Genomic DNA, 12806 nt, shown 5'->3' with positions numbered 1-12806 from the left:
GATGAGGATTTGAGGAAGACGAAGCGCGCGGGGGCAAGGCAGGTAAGATTAGGTAAATAGGGTGAGGTAGGGTAATAAGGTAAGGGTGAGGAGGTAGGATAACATGACTAAGGGAAGTGAAGGAGAAAGAAAAAGGAGAAAACGGAGGGATAAGAAGGAATGGTTAAGAATGGAAGGGGAGGAAAAAGGAAAATTAAGGGGAAAAGAAGGAGAAAACGGAGGGATAAGAAAGAATGGTTAAGAATGGAAAGGAGAGGAATAAGGAAAGCTAAGGGGAAGGAAAAGAAGAAAGGGGAAGGGTAAGAAGGAATGGTTAAGAATGGAAGGGGGAGGAATAAAGAAAGAAGGGGACGGAAAAGAAGAAAGGGGAGGGGTAAGAAGGAATGGTTTAATAATGGAAGGGGGAGGAGTGCAAAAGAGGTGAGATAAGGGTGAGATAAAGAGTTGACAAGGGTAACAGTATAAGGGGATAGAGGCGTTAATCAAGGTTAGAAAGTGAAGGTGATGGGCAGGTGTGTTTGATGGAACGACAGGTGGGAAGACGGGCAGATGAGGGGAGGGAAGGCAAACTCAGGTGAGGACGAGGAGGGGAGAAGATCAAGAAGGGGAGAGAAAGGTGGAGCGAGAGAAAAAAAGCGGATAAAAACTGAGGGTAACGAAAAAGAATGTGATAATCATTTGAAGAAAGGTGAGAATCATGATTAATATGAAAGACAGAGAGCGAGACAGGGAGTGCGAGCAAAGATAAGAAATACATTATAAAAAAGGTGACAGGGGAAAGCTAACGGGGGAGGAGAGAGAAAGAGAGAGAGAGAGAAGATGGATTTAGAAGAATGCAGGAGGAGGAGGAGCAGGAAGAGAGAGAGGGGGACGAAGAGGAGGAGTGTCGAGGAAAAAATAAAATAAAAATATAGAGATAAGAAAAGAAGTTGAGTAAATAATATAACAATTTGATTAAGCCAAGAGGGAGAGAGCGAGCCTGGCACTTCAGAGACACGGAGGGAAATAGATTGAGAGATAGAGAGATAGAAAAAAAACCATGATCAAAAAGAGAGATACTGAGAAAGAGTGTGAGAGAGAGAGAGAGAGGGAAGTCTGAATAAAGCGATCAAGCAGGGCATTCAAAAAAAAAAAAAAAAAAAAGAGAAAGCAAGAAGAAAACATAAATTTCACGCATTACCGAACGACAAGGATAATGATATACGAGAAAGAGGGAAAAAATGTTAACGGAAGGGAATATGGATGAAAGAAGAGAAATGAAGAGAAGTGAAGAGAAGAGAAGAGAATGAGAAGGTTGATCCGACACTGATGGTGATGGAGGGAGGAGGATAATGAGAAACTATAAAGAATTGGGAGGGAAGAGAGGAAAAATAAAGAAGGGGAGAGGAGGAAGCGAGAGAGAGAGAGAGAGAGAGAGAGAGAGAGAGAGAGAGAGAGAGAGAGAGAGAGAGAGAGAGAGAGAGAGAGAGAGAGAGAGAGAGAGAGAGAGAGAGAGAGAGAGACTAAAGGAGGAATATAAAAGTAAGAAGGGGATTATTGATAAAAGTAAGACATGGCAAAGAACAATATGTGATAACTAGAGAGAGAGAGAGAGAGAGAGAGAGAGAGAGAGAGAGAGAGAGAGAGAGAGAGAGAGAGAGAGAGAGAGAGAGAGAGAGAGAGAGAGAGAGAGAGAGAGAGAGAGAGAGAGAGAGAGAGAGAGAGAGAGAGAGAGAGACGCAGGAGGGAAGACTCAGAAGGAAAGAAAGAATTTTGAGAAAGGGAGAGCGAGAGAGGGGGAGGGGAAGATGAAAGTAAGGAAGAGGGAAGCAAATGGAAGAAGAGGGGAGAACGGTAAGAAAGAAAGAGGGAGAGAGAGAGAGATGAAGGAAGGGAAGAAGCGGAGGAGTTGGTAGGCTGGTTTGAAAGGTACGATAAAATAGATATAGATAGACAGACAGACAGGTAGGTAGACAGATACTCAGGTAGGGTAAGGTAAGGGAAAGGGAAGGTGAGGTAAGGGAATGCGGTGAGGTAAGTTAGGTATATAAGAATGATTAGGCTTTTGGGGTTTGAGGTTAATGACTATAAATATTTACGCATTAGCTCCTATTGATGGCTAGACGACTTAGAAGTTAGTGAACTCTTAGGAATGAGTTAATTATTAGGCGTGGGTGAATGAGGATGGTGACTTTATGCAACGGTGACTTAGAAAAAAAATAATGATAATAATGGTAACAGGTGACTTGGTCAGAATTTAACCACCTGGCAATTAATGACAACACCTGGGGAGACACACACAACACCTGGGACACATACACAGCACACCAACAGCAACACAGGACACTTGGTGGATTTAGAACAACAAATATCACTGTCTGGATATCGTTTCAATAAGTAAAGTGTCTCTCTCTCTCTCTCTCTCTCTCTTCTTTCTTTCTCTCTTTTTCACTGTTTATATGTCTGTATTTGTGTCTTATTTTGTGTCTATCTGTCTGTTTTCTGTATGTCTGTGTTTCTGTCTTGCTCTCTGTTTGTATGTCTCTCTCTCTCTCTCTCTCATTAAGGGTTGGCAGCAGCAGAAGACTCCATCAAGAAAAAAAAAAAAAAAAAACACCATACGAAAAACAAACAAACACAAACATATGCAGCTTTCCCCGAACCGCCGCCGCCATTTGCGTGTGAAATCTTCGCTTTTTCCCCCGATCTTAGCGAACCGGCGCTAAAGATGTGACAAATTCAGGTTGATCCTCAGGTATTTCGCTCGCCCGCGCTGCCAAGAGGGGAGGAGAGAGCGCACCAAGACACCTGTAGATCGCTCATTTTGATAATCTCTTATTTGGTTAGTTTGGTTTCTTTTCTTCTTCTTTGCAGTTGCTATATGCTGCGGGTTTCTCCCTTTCTTTTTTTCTTCTTTTGTCTTTCTTTTATGCATGCCCTTTTATGTCTCCCTGCTCCTCGTTCTCCGGCGGTGTAAAAAGTGTGAGAGGTTAGCGCCGGTGAGGGAAGGGAGAAGAGACGGGGGAGGAAACAGTTGCATATTATTGCCAGAATTATTGAAAGGAAGGCTGCTAGTGCGGGCTGCGTACGTTAAAGTAAACAGTTGTATCTATATATACTACGCCTGTGTTTTTCTAGTTATTTGAGAACTATTGGTAACATGTACGATTCAAACCATACATAATATAACAAGTATTCTATCTTTTTTTCCCCCCAGCAGCGTTCATCGGTATAATTACACTCGTTGCACTATGTAAGATGTAAATAAATAAATAAATATATCTGATTTTCCTTATTCTTGCAAAATGTAAAAAACTCTAGCCGAATTGTCTTATCTTACTCTTGTCTTTGTTTTTATGGTTATATGAGAAGAATGATCTAATTTCTATAAACAATCTCTTTGATCAGTCTTTATTGAGGGATATATTAGTTGTTGAATCGTTGTTTGATTATTGCGTTCAAAACTTTAGATGCAAGATTCTTCGGGATTCCTTGAGTTAGTGACGAAATGATGATAGTAATATAGTAGAAAGTGTTCATTAAAATTCTAGACTGTTGGAACTGAATGAACTGTGAACCCTATTGTTTGGCAGCTAATTATTTCGATGTTGTTTATTTATTCGTTTCTCTATTTATTATTTTTTTGAGGGGACACTATTCGCCACAAACATTTTTATAGGGTGTGTATGGTGGTGTATGTACGAGTAAAAATACTCGCAAAAACAATAGCGTTTAAAATATGATAAAAAGAAAATAAAAACAATAACAAACTCATCCTAACACCACCACCACCACCACAACAACAACAACGCCAACAACAACAACAACAACATGAGTGACAGCAACAGGAGCGGCGGCAACAGACAAGCAACAGAGAGAGAGAGAGAGAGAGAGAGAGAGAGAGAGAGAGAGAGAGAGAGAGAGAGAGAGAGAGAGAGAGAGAGAGAGAGAGAGAGAGAGAGAGAGAGAGAGAGAGAGGAAAACAAAACAAAACTTCGAGACAGCAGAAATAAAAAAAAAAATAAAACAATCAACAATCTGGTAAAACATTCAACTCATATCAGAACACGCCGTGAAAGAAAGATAAGGGGGGAGGGGGAAGAAGGGGGGATGGGGGAGGAGGGGGGAGGGGAGGACGCAGGAGGGGAGATAAGACTGACAGATGGACGGACAGACAGACAAACAGACAGATAGATAGACAGCTGAAGAGAGAGGGAAGGAAAACAGAGAGGGATGGTGAGACTGTAAAGAGATAGACACACAGATAGAGATAGAGAGAGAGAGAGAGAGAGAGAGAGAGAGAGAGAGAGAGAGAGAGAGAGAGAGAGAGAGAGAGAGAGAGAGAGAGAGAGAGAGAGAGAGAGAGAGAGAGAGAGAGAGAGAGAGAGAGAGAGAGAGAGAGAGAGAGAGAGAGAGAGAGAGAGAGAGAGAGAGAGAGAGAGAGAGAGAGAGAGAGAGAGAGAGAGAGAGAGAGAGAGAGAGAGAGAGAGAGAGAGAGAGAGAGAGAGAGAGAGATGTTAGGGTGAGGTAGACAGATAGACAGACAAACAGACAGACTGAAAAGACGAAGAGTAAGGAAAGCGCTGGCAAGAGGTGGAACAAAATGATAAACAGACACAGACAGATAGATGGATAAATAGATACAAAGAAAGACAATGGAAAGGGTTTTAGAGGATAGTGATAAATGATATTCAGGAAGATAGACAAATAGATAGGAAGATTCATAGACAACGCAAGTGGAAAAAGTGGAGTGAGCGGAAGGGCTGACGATATACATAGAGATAGACATACAGATTAATAAAGAGCTCAAGGAATAAACAAATAAATATAGAAACAAACAAATAAATGAATAAATAGATATAAATACATACATAGACAGTTGAGCAGTTGTATAATGCCAAACAGATTAAAAAACAAGCAAAGAAACAACAGACATTTTTGAATTTCATGAGCACACACACACACACACACACACACACACACACACACACACACACACACACACACACACACACACACACACATACACACACACAGACCAAAGACACAGTAAGACAATAAACATGAAAACAAGACAAACCAACGTAAAAAAACCACAACAATGCAATCCTTTTTTTTTTCCTTCCATTCATATTAAACACAAACTGATGGCTGGCACGAAGGAGGAGGAGGAGGAGGAGGAGGAGGAGGAGGAGGAGGACCAAAGGGAACGTAAGGAAAAAAATACCAGGAAACAATAGCAAAGAAATGAGAGAAAGTGAGAAAAAAGAGAGAGAAAGTAAGAGAGAGATGACGTTTGAAGGAGGAAATGGAATGGAGAGGGACGAAGCAGGAAACAGAGGAAGAGGAGGAGACGGAATAAGAGGAAGAGGAGGAGGCGGAAAAAGAAGAAGAGGAGGAGGAGGAGGAGAAGGAATTGAAGAATAAATAAAAGCAAAGGGGAAGGATATATGTAGGTGAGAGAGAGAGAGAGAGAGAGAGAGAGAGAGAGAGAGAGAGAGAGAGAGAGAGAGAGAGAGAGAGAGAGAGAGAGAGAGAGAGAGAGAGAGAGAGAGAGAGAGAGAGAGAGAGAGAGAGAGAGAGAGAGTTAAGATAAAATAGGCCTAAATTAATGTAGAAAGAAACAAAAGAAATACGAAATACAAATGAAACATACCTACTCTCTCTCTCTCTCTCTCTCTCTCTCTCTCTCTCTCTCTCTCTCTCTCTTTATTATCTCTTCCCTCCCTACGTCCTTCCCTCCTTTCCTCTTCCTGCGTCACCCTCGCCCTCGTGAGACGAAGAAAAAAATAATAAATAACTGGCGAGAGAGAGAGAGAGAGAAAGAGAAAGAGAAAGAGGGAAGGGGAGGAGGCGGAAGGGAGAGAGGGAGAGGGGGGGAGGAGGGGGAAGGGGGGAGGGTTTTGATAGGAAGCAATTACCTGGGAAAATTAATCAAGAGCTCAGGAACAATTGAAAGCTCTCCCACGAACAGGCAGGCAGAGAGAGAGAGAGAGAGAGAGAGAGAGAGAGAGAGAGAGAGAGAGAGAGAGAGAGAGAGAGTTATGAAGGATGGATGGATGAAATAGAAGAGGGAGAACAGTAAAAGATAAAGAGAAGGAGGAGGAGGAGGAGGAGGAGGAAGAGGCTCTATAGAGAGGGGAAATGTTATTGGCAATAAGTTATATATATATGCTGGAGTGTAGTTGTTGCTGTTGTTGTTGTTATTGTTGTTGTTGTTCCTGATGTTGTTGTTAATACGGTTGCTGTTTTTGTTATTATTATTACAGTCATTACTACCCTTTAACATAAGTGATAACGAAATGAATAATAATAATAATAATAATAATAATAATAATAATAATAATAATAATAATAATAATAATAATAATAATAACAACAACAAGAACGACAACAAGCAATGGCAAAGAGGGAGACTGAGAAAAATAAGAGGAAGAGGAAGGGATATAAACAAACTCATATAACTCTCTCTCTCTCTCTCTCTCTCTCTCTCTCTCTCTCTCTCTTTAAATCCTTAGTTATACATACTATTTTTTTTCTGTCGAGGAGGAGAGGAAGAGACAGGTTGAGGAGGAGGAGGAGGAGGAGGAGGAAGAGAGTAGACGAGATTGAAGAGGACGAACGAAATAAAGGAGGAAGGAATGAGGAAAAGAAGGTGGAAGGAGGGGGAGGAAAATTAAGACAGGAGGAGGAGGAGGAGGAGGAGGAGACATTAATAGGAGGAGGACATGTCACAAGAGGAGAAAAGGAAGAATAGGAAGATAAATTAGGAGGGCCAAGACAAGAGAATAAGAAAAAAAGAATGAAACAGAAGGAAGGGACGAACAAACGAAGGAACAGATATGAAGGAAGGAAGGAAACAGTTAAAGAGCCGAAGTAGAGAGAGAGAGGGAAGAATGATGATAGGGGAAAGAAGAGGAAGAGAAGAAAATAGACTACTGTAGAGGGAGGGAGGGGTACAGAGGCGAGGGAGAGGAGAAAAAGAAGAGGGAGGGAAAATGAAAAAAAGAATCGTACGGTAATAGTAGTAGTAAAAGTAGCAGCAGTAGTAGTAGTAGTAGTAGTAGTAGTAGTGATTAGCAGGAAAGTGAGATAAAAAGAGAAGAGCGAGAGAGATTAGGAAAGTTGCAGAAGGGGCAGAGAAGGAGGAGGAGGAAGAGGAGGAGAAAGAGGAGGAGGGGGTAGAATGAGGGGGAGAAGAGGGGTCAGTAGCAAGGCAAACAGTAAGTATCCTCACAATACTGACCAATCCTCTTTCTGCCCGCGGGTCGGACTGGCCAATCAGCCCTCGCCAAACCCCGCTACTAGTAAACAATGGACTGGCCTTCCCCTCCCTTCCCCTCTCCCCTCCCCTCCCCTCCCCTCCCCTCCCCTCCCTTTCCCTTGATCCCCAATGCATTAATCTTTCATTTTTCTTTTGGTGGTTTGATATATATTGTTTTTTTGTTATTTGTTTTTTTCTATTTTTCCCCCCTTTTTTTTCTCCTCCTCCTCCTCCTCCTCCTCTGTCTCTATCTAGTCTTTATTTGCTCCCATCCTCTTGATTTCTACTTTTTTCCTTTTTTGGCTTTTTTTTCTTCTTTTTTTCTGTTTGTTCTATCTCTCCCTTTCTATGTCTCTTTGATTTCCTTTTCTCTTTCTCTTCCTTCACTATTTCCCTCCCTCATTTTCCCTTTGTGAGTGTCTATGAATTTCCTATCTCTTTTTATTCTCCTTATCCTTTTTCTCTTGTATTTCCTTTCTTTCTTTCCCCTCCCTCCTTATTCTCCTTATTCTCGCTCTCTCTCCTGTTTTTTTTTTAATCATTGCCTCCTTCCTCAGTGTCTATTTGTTCCCTCTCCTCTTTTTCTCCCTTCATTTTCTCTCCCTCTCTCCCTTCTAACTTCTTTTCTTCCTTCCTTCCTTCCTTGATTGCTTGATTGCTTCGTTTCTCCTTCCCTCTTCCTTCCCTCCTTCCTTCTTTCTTTCCTCCTTTCTTTCTTTCTTTCTTCGCCTAAGTGCAACTCTTTGTACTCGCACGTTTTTCCTCTTCTCTTTTTTTTTCACTTCCAAAATTTTTGTGAGGCATTCTTTCTACCCACTCTCTCTCTCTCTCTCTCTCTCTCTCTCTCTCTCTCTCTCTCTTGCTCGCTCGCTCTTTCACAATTTCTCTTCTGCCTCTTATTCCTCCTCTCCTCCTCCTCCTCCACTTCTTCTTTTCCTTGCTCTCTCTCTCTCCCTCTCTCTCTTTTTATTTATCTCCCCTGTCTTCCCTTTTCGCTTCCTTTCATCTTGCTTTCTCTATCCTTTCTGCCTCAATCATATTCTCTCTCTCTCTCTCTCTCTCTCTCTCTCATTCTTTCATGCCTTCCCTTCCTACTTCCCCTAATCCTTTCCTCCCTTCCCCTCTCTTTACTTTATTTTCCCCTCTCTTCATTCCCCCCTTTTTTCCTTCCTTCCTCCTCCTCCTCCTCCTCAACAAAATGGCTGGACTCGAAAAGGAAGAGGAGGAGGAGGAGGAAGTGATGGATGGAGTGAAGGGAGAGGATGAAAATTAATGAGAGAAGCTTATTTGATGAGATGTTATGAGTCAAACTACACCACCATCGCCAGAGAGAGAGAGAGAGAGAGAGAGAGAGAGAGAGAGAGAGATGGCCGCTCCAATCCTCATAAAATCGAAATCCGTCCCCATATATTATTCAGCCTTTGATACATAGACGAGGAGCGGCACGTAAATTAATTAATAACTGAATAAATAATAAACAGCCCGTTCAGTCAACACGCGCAGGGACAGACAGGCCGACCGACAGGCAGACAGATAGATAGATAGATAGCTATACAAACAGATAAACACATATACCGCTCGATAGACAGAAACGGACAGACAGACGAATAGACAGATACAAACACATACAAACACATAGAGACAGAAATTTGACAGACAGACATATGGCAGACAAACAGTGACTGAGACATGTATATACAGACAGAAATAGACAAATACAAACAGAAAGAACAGTAGACAGACAGACAGAGATACAACCATAAGGTCATATAGTGAAGTAGACAGTCTGACAGATGAACAGATAGATAGACGGAGAGACAGGGTAACAACAAGGGGAATGGGACAGACTAAATGAGACAGACTTACAGACAAACAGACAAAAACGAAAACAAGTACTATGAGTCCAATAACCGAAACAACGCACATACACACACACAGCACACACAGACAGACAGACAGACAGACAGTTACAAAATGACCAAACAGGCAAGGAAGCAAGAAGGCAGAAAATCAAACAAAGAGGGAGCGAGCGAAAAAGGAGAGACAGAAAGAATAAAGAAGAAAAAAAAATCCCGGAAAAATCGCGCCAGGGAGAGATCACGAAGAAAAGAACGGATGAAGCATGAAGAAAAAGAAGAAAACAAAAAGATTACAGGAAGAAAAATTCGCTGAAGGAGAAAATGCCGAAGAGAGAAAACAGAATACAAAGACAGAAAAAATAGACAAGAAAAAGGAAGAGGAGGAGGAGGAGAAGTGGAGGGGGTAAAAGAGATGAGGAGGAGAGGAGGAAGAGGGGGAAGAGGAGGAGGAGAAAGTTTTAAGTATGGAGTGAAAGAAGGGAAACTAAAAAGAAACTTGAGTAGAAGCGAGAACAAGATGAAAGAGAGAGAGAGAGAGAGAGAGAGAGAGAGAGAGAGAGAGAGAGAGAGAGAGAGAGAGAGAGAGAGAGAGAGAGAGAGAGAGAGAGAGAGAGAGAGAGAGAGAGAGAGAGAGAGAGAGAGAGAGAGAGAGAGGCTGAAAATTCATGAAAGGAAAAAAGTAAAGAAGGAAAAAAAACGCGATAAAGAAATAATTAAATAAACGAAATAAATGAAAATTGAAACAGAGACAGAAAAAAGGCAACAATAAAAGATAAATGATAAAAGAGGATAAAGAATATAGAGAAGAATATAGCGAGAATAAAAACAAGAAAAAAAATAAAAAGAACAACAAAAAAAAATAAGGACAATGGAAATAAAGGAAAAAAAGAAGAAAAAGGAAAAAGTTCGGAATAAAAATGAGGAAAACTTACATAACAGAGAAGGGAAAAATAGGGAAGGGAAAGGAAAAAGAAAGAGAAAAATGGAGCGGAGGAAAATTACTAAAAATTGAAAAAAAGCGGAAAAAGGGGAGAGAAAGAGAGAGAGAAAAAAAGGCAAAATATAGAAAATACGAAAAAGAAAAAAAAAATGCACATACAGCAAGAAACAGCGGAAGTGAGAGAGACACACACACACACACACACACACACACACACACACACACACACACACACACACACACACACACACACACACACACACACAATACGAGACGAAAACGAGAAACACTAATATCAAACACACACACAAACAAACACACAAACAAACAAACAGCAACAACGACAAACACCAACAACGCCGATACGCTACTACCACCACCACCACTACCACCACCACTAACTCTTATTTATTATTCACAGCGTCAAAATGAACTCACTAACGATTATACAACAGATTTATACAGAGCCAGAAAATATTAAATAACGCTCAAACACACACACACACACACACACACACACACACAGACACACACACACACACACACACCACAAGCCCATTTCCTCCACCCCGCCCCCCTTCATCCCCTTCTCCCCTCTACACACACACACACACACACACACACACACACACACACACACACACACACACACACACACACAAGTAAATAAAAGTACTCTATATTATACACATTCTAGCACGAGTTGAAATATTGTGTGAAAAAAAAAAAAACCCGGAAAAAAAACCACCCGCACATTCTGTAGGTGTATAGAGGGCGGTAAAGCATCACAATTAAGCTTTATGAAGTTTGGTGTTTTAAATGTTTGTGATGAAAAATGAGGACGAGGAGTATGATATGACATGTGTCGAGAGAGAGAGAGAGAGAGAGAGAGAGAGAGAGAGAGAGAGAGAGAGAGAGAGAGAGAGAGAGAGAGAGAGAGAGAGAGAGAGAGAGAGAGAGAGAGAGAGAGAGAGAGAGAGAGAGAGAGAGAGAGAGAGAGAGAGAGAGAGAGAAGACTAGAAATGCAAATACATAAACAAATAAACACATAGAGAGAGACAGAAAGTAATAACCGAGGCTGAAACACACACACACACACACACACACACACACACACACACACACACACACACACACTGCATCCCTCTCTCCCTCCCTCCCCTCATGGCTATTGATAAATCGCTTGTACGAACATATACATAATTACACACATACACACACACACACACACACACACACACACACACACACACACACACACACACACGGGCATAAATCAGTCCCTATGCAATATGTAGCAACAAATCGTCTCTCTGTGAACGGGAAAATGAGTTTTGTTGACAACCACAGAGAGAGGACAGATCAGGGGGATGGCCGCCGGCTTATTGTGTGGCGGTGGTGGTGGTGGTGGTGTGTGTGTGTGTGTGTGTGTGTGTTTAGTAGTAGTAGTAGTTGTAATAGAGGAAGAGGAGGAACAGTGGGATTATTCTACCCTTTTATAATAGTAGTTGTTGTAATCATTGTGGTGAAGTGTTTCGTAGTAGTAGTAGTAGTGGTAGTAGTAGTAGTAGTAGTAGTAGTAGTAGTAGTGGTGGTGGTTGTGGTGGTGGTGGTCTTCGCTGTTGTAGTTTTTGGAAATCATTGCGAATAAACAATCCCAGAAGGAGAGAGAGAGAGAGAGAGAGAGAGAGAGAGAGAGAGAGAGAGAGAGAGAGAGAGAGAGAGAGAGAGAGAGAGAGAGAGAGAGAGAGAGAGAGAGAGAGAGAGAGAGAGAGAGAGAGAGAGAGAGAGAGAGAGAGAGAGAGAGAGAGAGAGGTGGGGGGGGATAGCACTACAACGCTTCTGGACCCTTATAAGCATTTTTTTCCCTCTCTCAGTCCTCCCCTCCTCATTTCCCCTCTCTCTCTCTCTTAGTTCATCATGTAACAGACCTCTCGACACGGCACAGCAACGAAGGGCTCCGGATTTGTTACGGATTTATGCAGAATATAATCCGTTAAGAAGAAAAGAAAGAAAAAAAGATGATAAATAAAAAAATAAAGAAAATAATCTCTCTTAAAAAAAATATATAAGTCTTCGTTCTCACAACTCTCACATTCCACTATCGACCATAATAATGAGAGGAAAAAAAAGAATAATAAAAAACTAACATTGAAAAAAAAAAAGAGAAAACACGATTAGAAAGTAAGAAAAAATATGAAAAAAATGTTTCTTTTGATTTTTTTTTCAATCAAGGTAAATTAGAATTCATGTTTTATTTCCTGTTTTTTTCTCGTTTTTATGTCAAACTAAATTAAAACAATAATAGAGAAAGGTAATGATGTTTTGATAGTGTGTGTGTGTGTTGGGGGTGGGAGAGAGAGAGAGAGAGAGAGAGAGAGAGAGAGAGAGAGAGAGAGAGAGAGAGAGAGAGAGAGAGAGAGAGATAAACAGACAAATGACTCGTACTTCAAATTATCTCCCTCTTTCCATTTTCTTTATTTTTCTACTCTTCAGGTACAAAAGAAACGGAGAGGAAGAAGACGAAAAGAAGAAGAAAGAAAGAAGACGAGAAAAAGAGGAGGAAAGGAAGAAAACGAAACAAATTAGAGGAAAGAACGAGGAAAAAATAAGGGGAGAGGAAAAAAAATAAAAGGAAAAGAAAAAAAACCTGCAATCCTTTCCCCCTTTCCCCCTTTTCCCCCTCCTCCTCTGACGCCTTATACTCGTGGGAAAAGATTGTTTATGCTAATACACAAATTATTCTCCCTTTTCAGTATTACCT

At 41.2% G+C, this 12806-nt stretch overlaps 1 protein-coding gene across 14 annotated transcripts in view; it reads right to left on the bottom strand.

Moving 5' to 3' along the window:
- The window catches only part of LOC127005851 (NGFI-A-binding protein homolog), a 193014-nt gene that overhangs the window by 9665 nt on the left and 170543 nt on the right, over positions 1–12806 (bottom strand). The gene's annotated exons all lie outside the window — the stretch shown is intronic.

The sequence above is a fragment of the Eriocheir sinensis genome, chromosome 31 (genome assembly GCF_024679095.1).
Source record: "Eriocheir sinensis breed Jianghai 21 chromosome 31, ASM2467909v1, whole genome shotgun sequence".
Classification (NCBI taxonomy): domain Eukaryota; kingdom Metazoa; phylum Arthropoda; class Malacostraca; order Decapoda; family Varunidae; genus Eriocheir; species Eriocheir sinensis.
The sequence above is the reverse complement of the archived record's forward strand: the minus strand, read 5'-3'. Positions and strand labels throughout refer to the sequence as shown.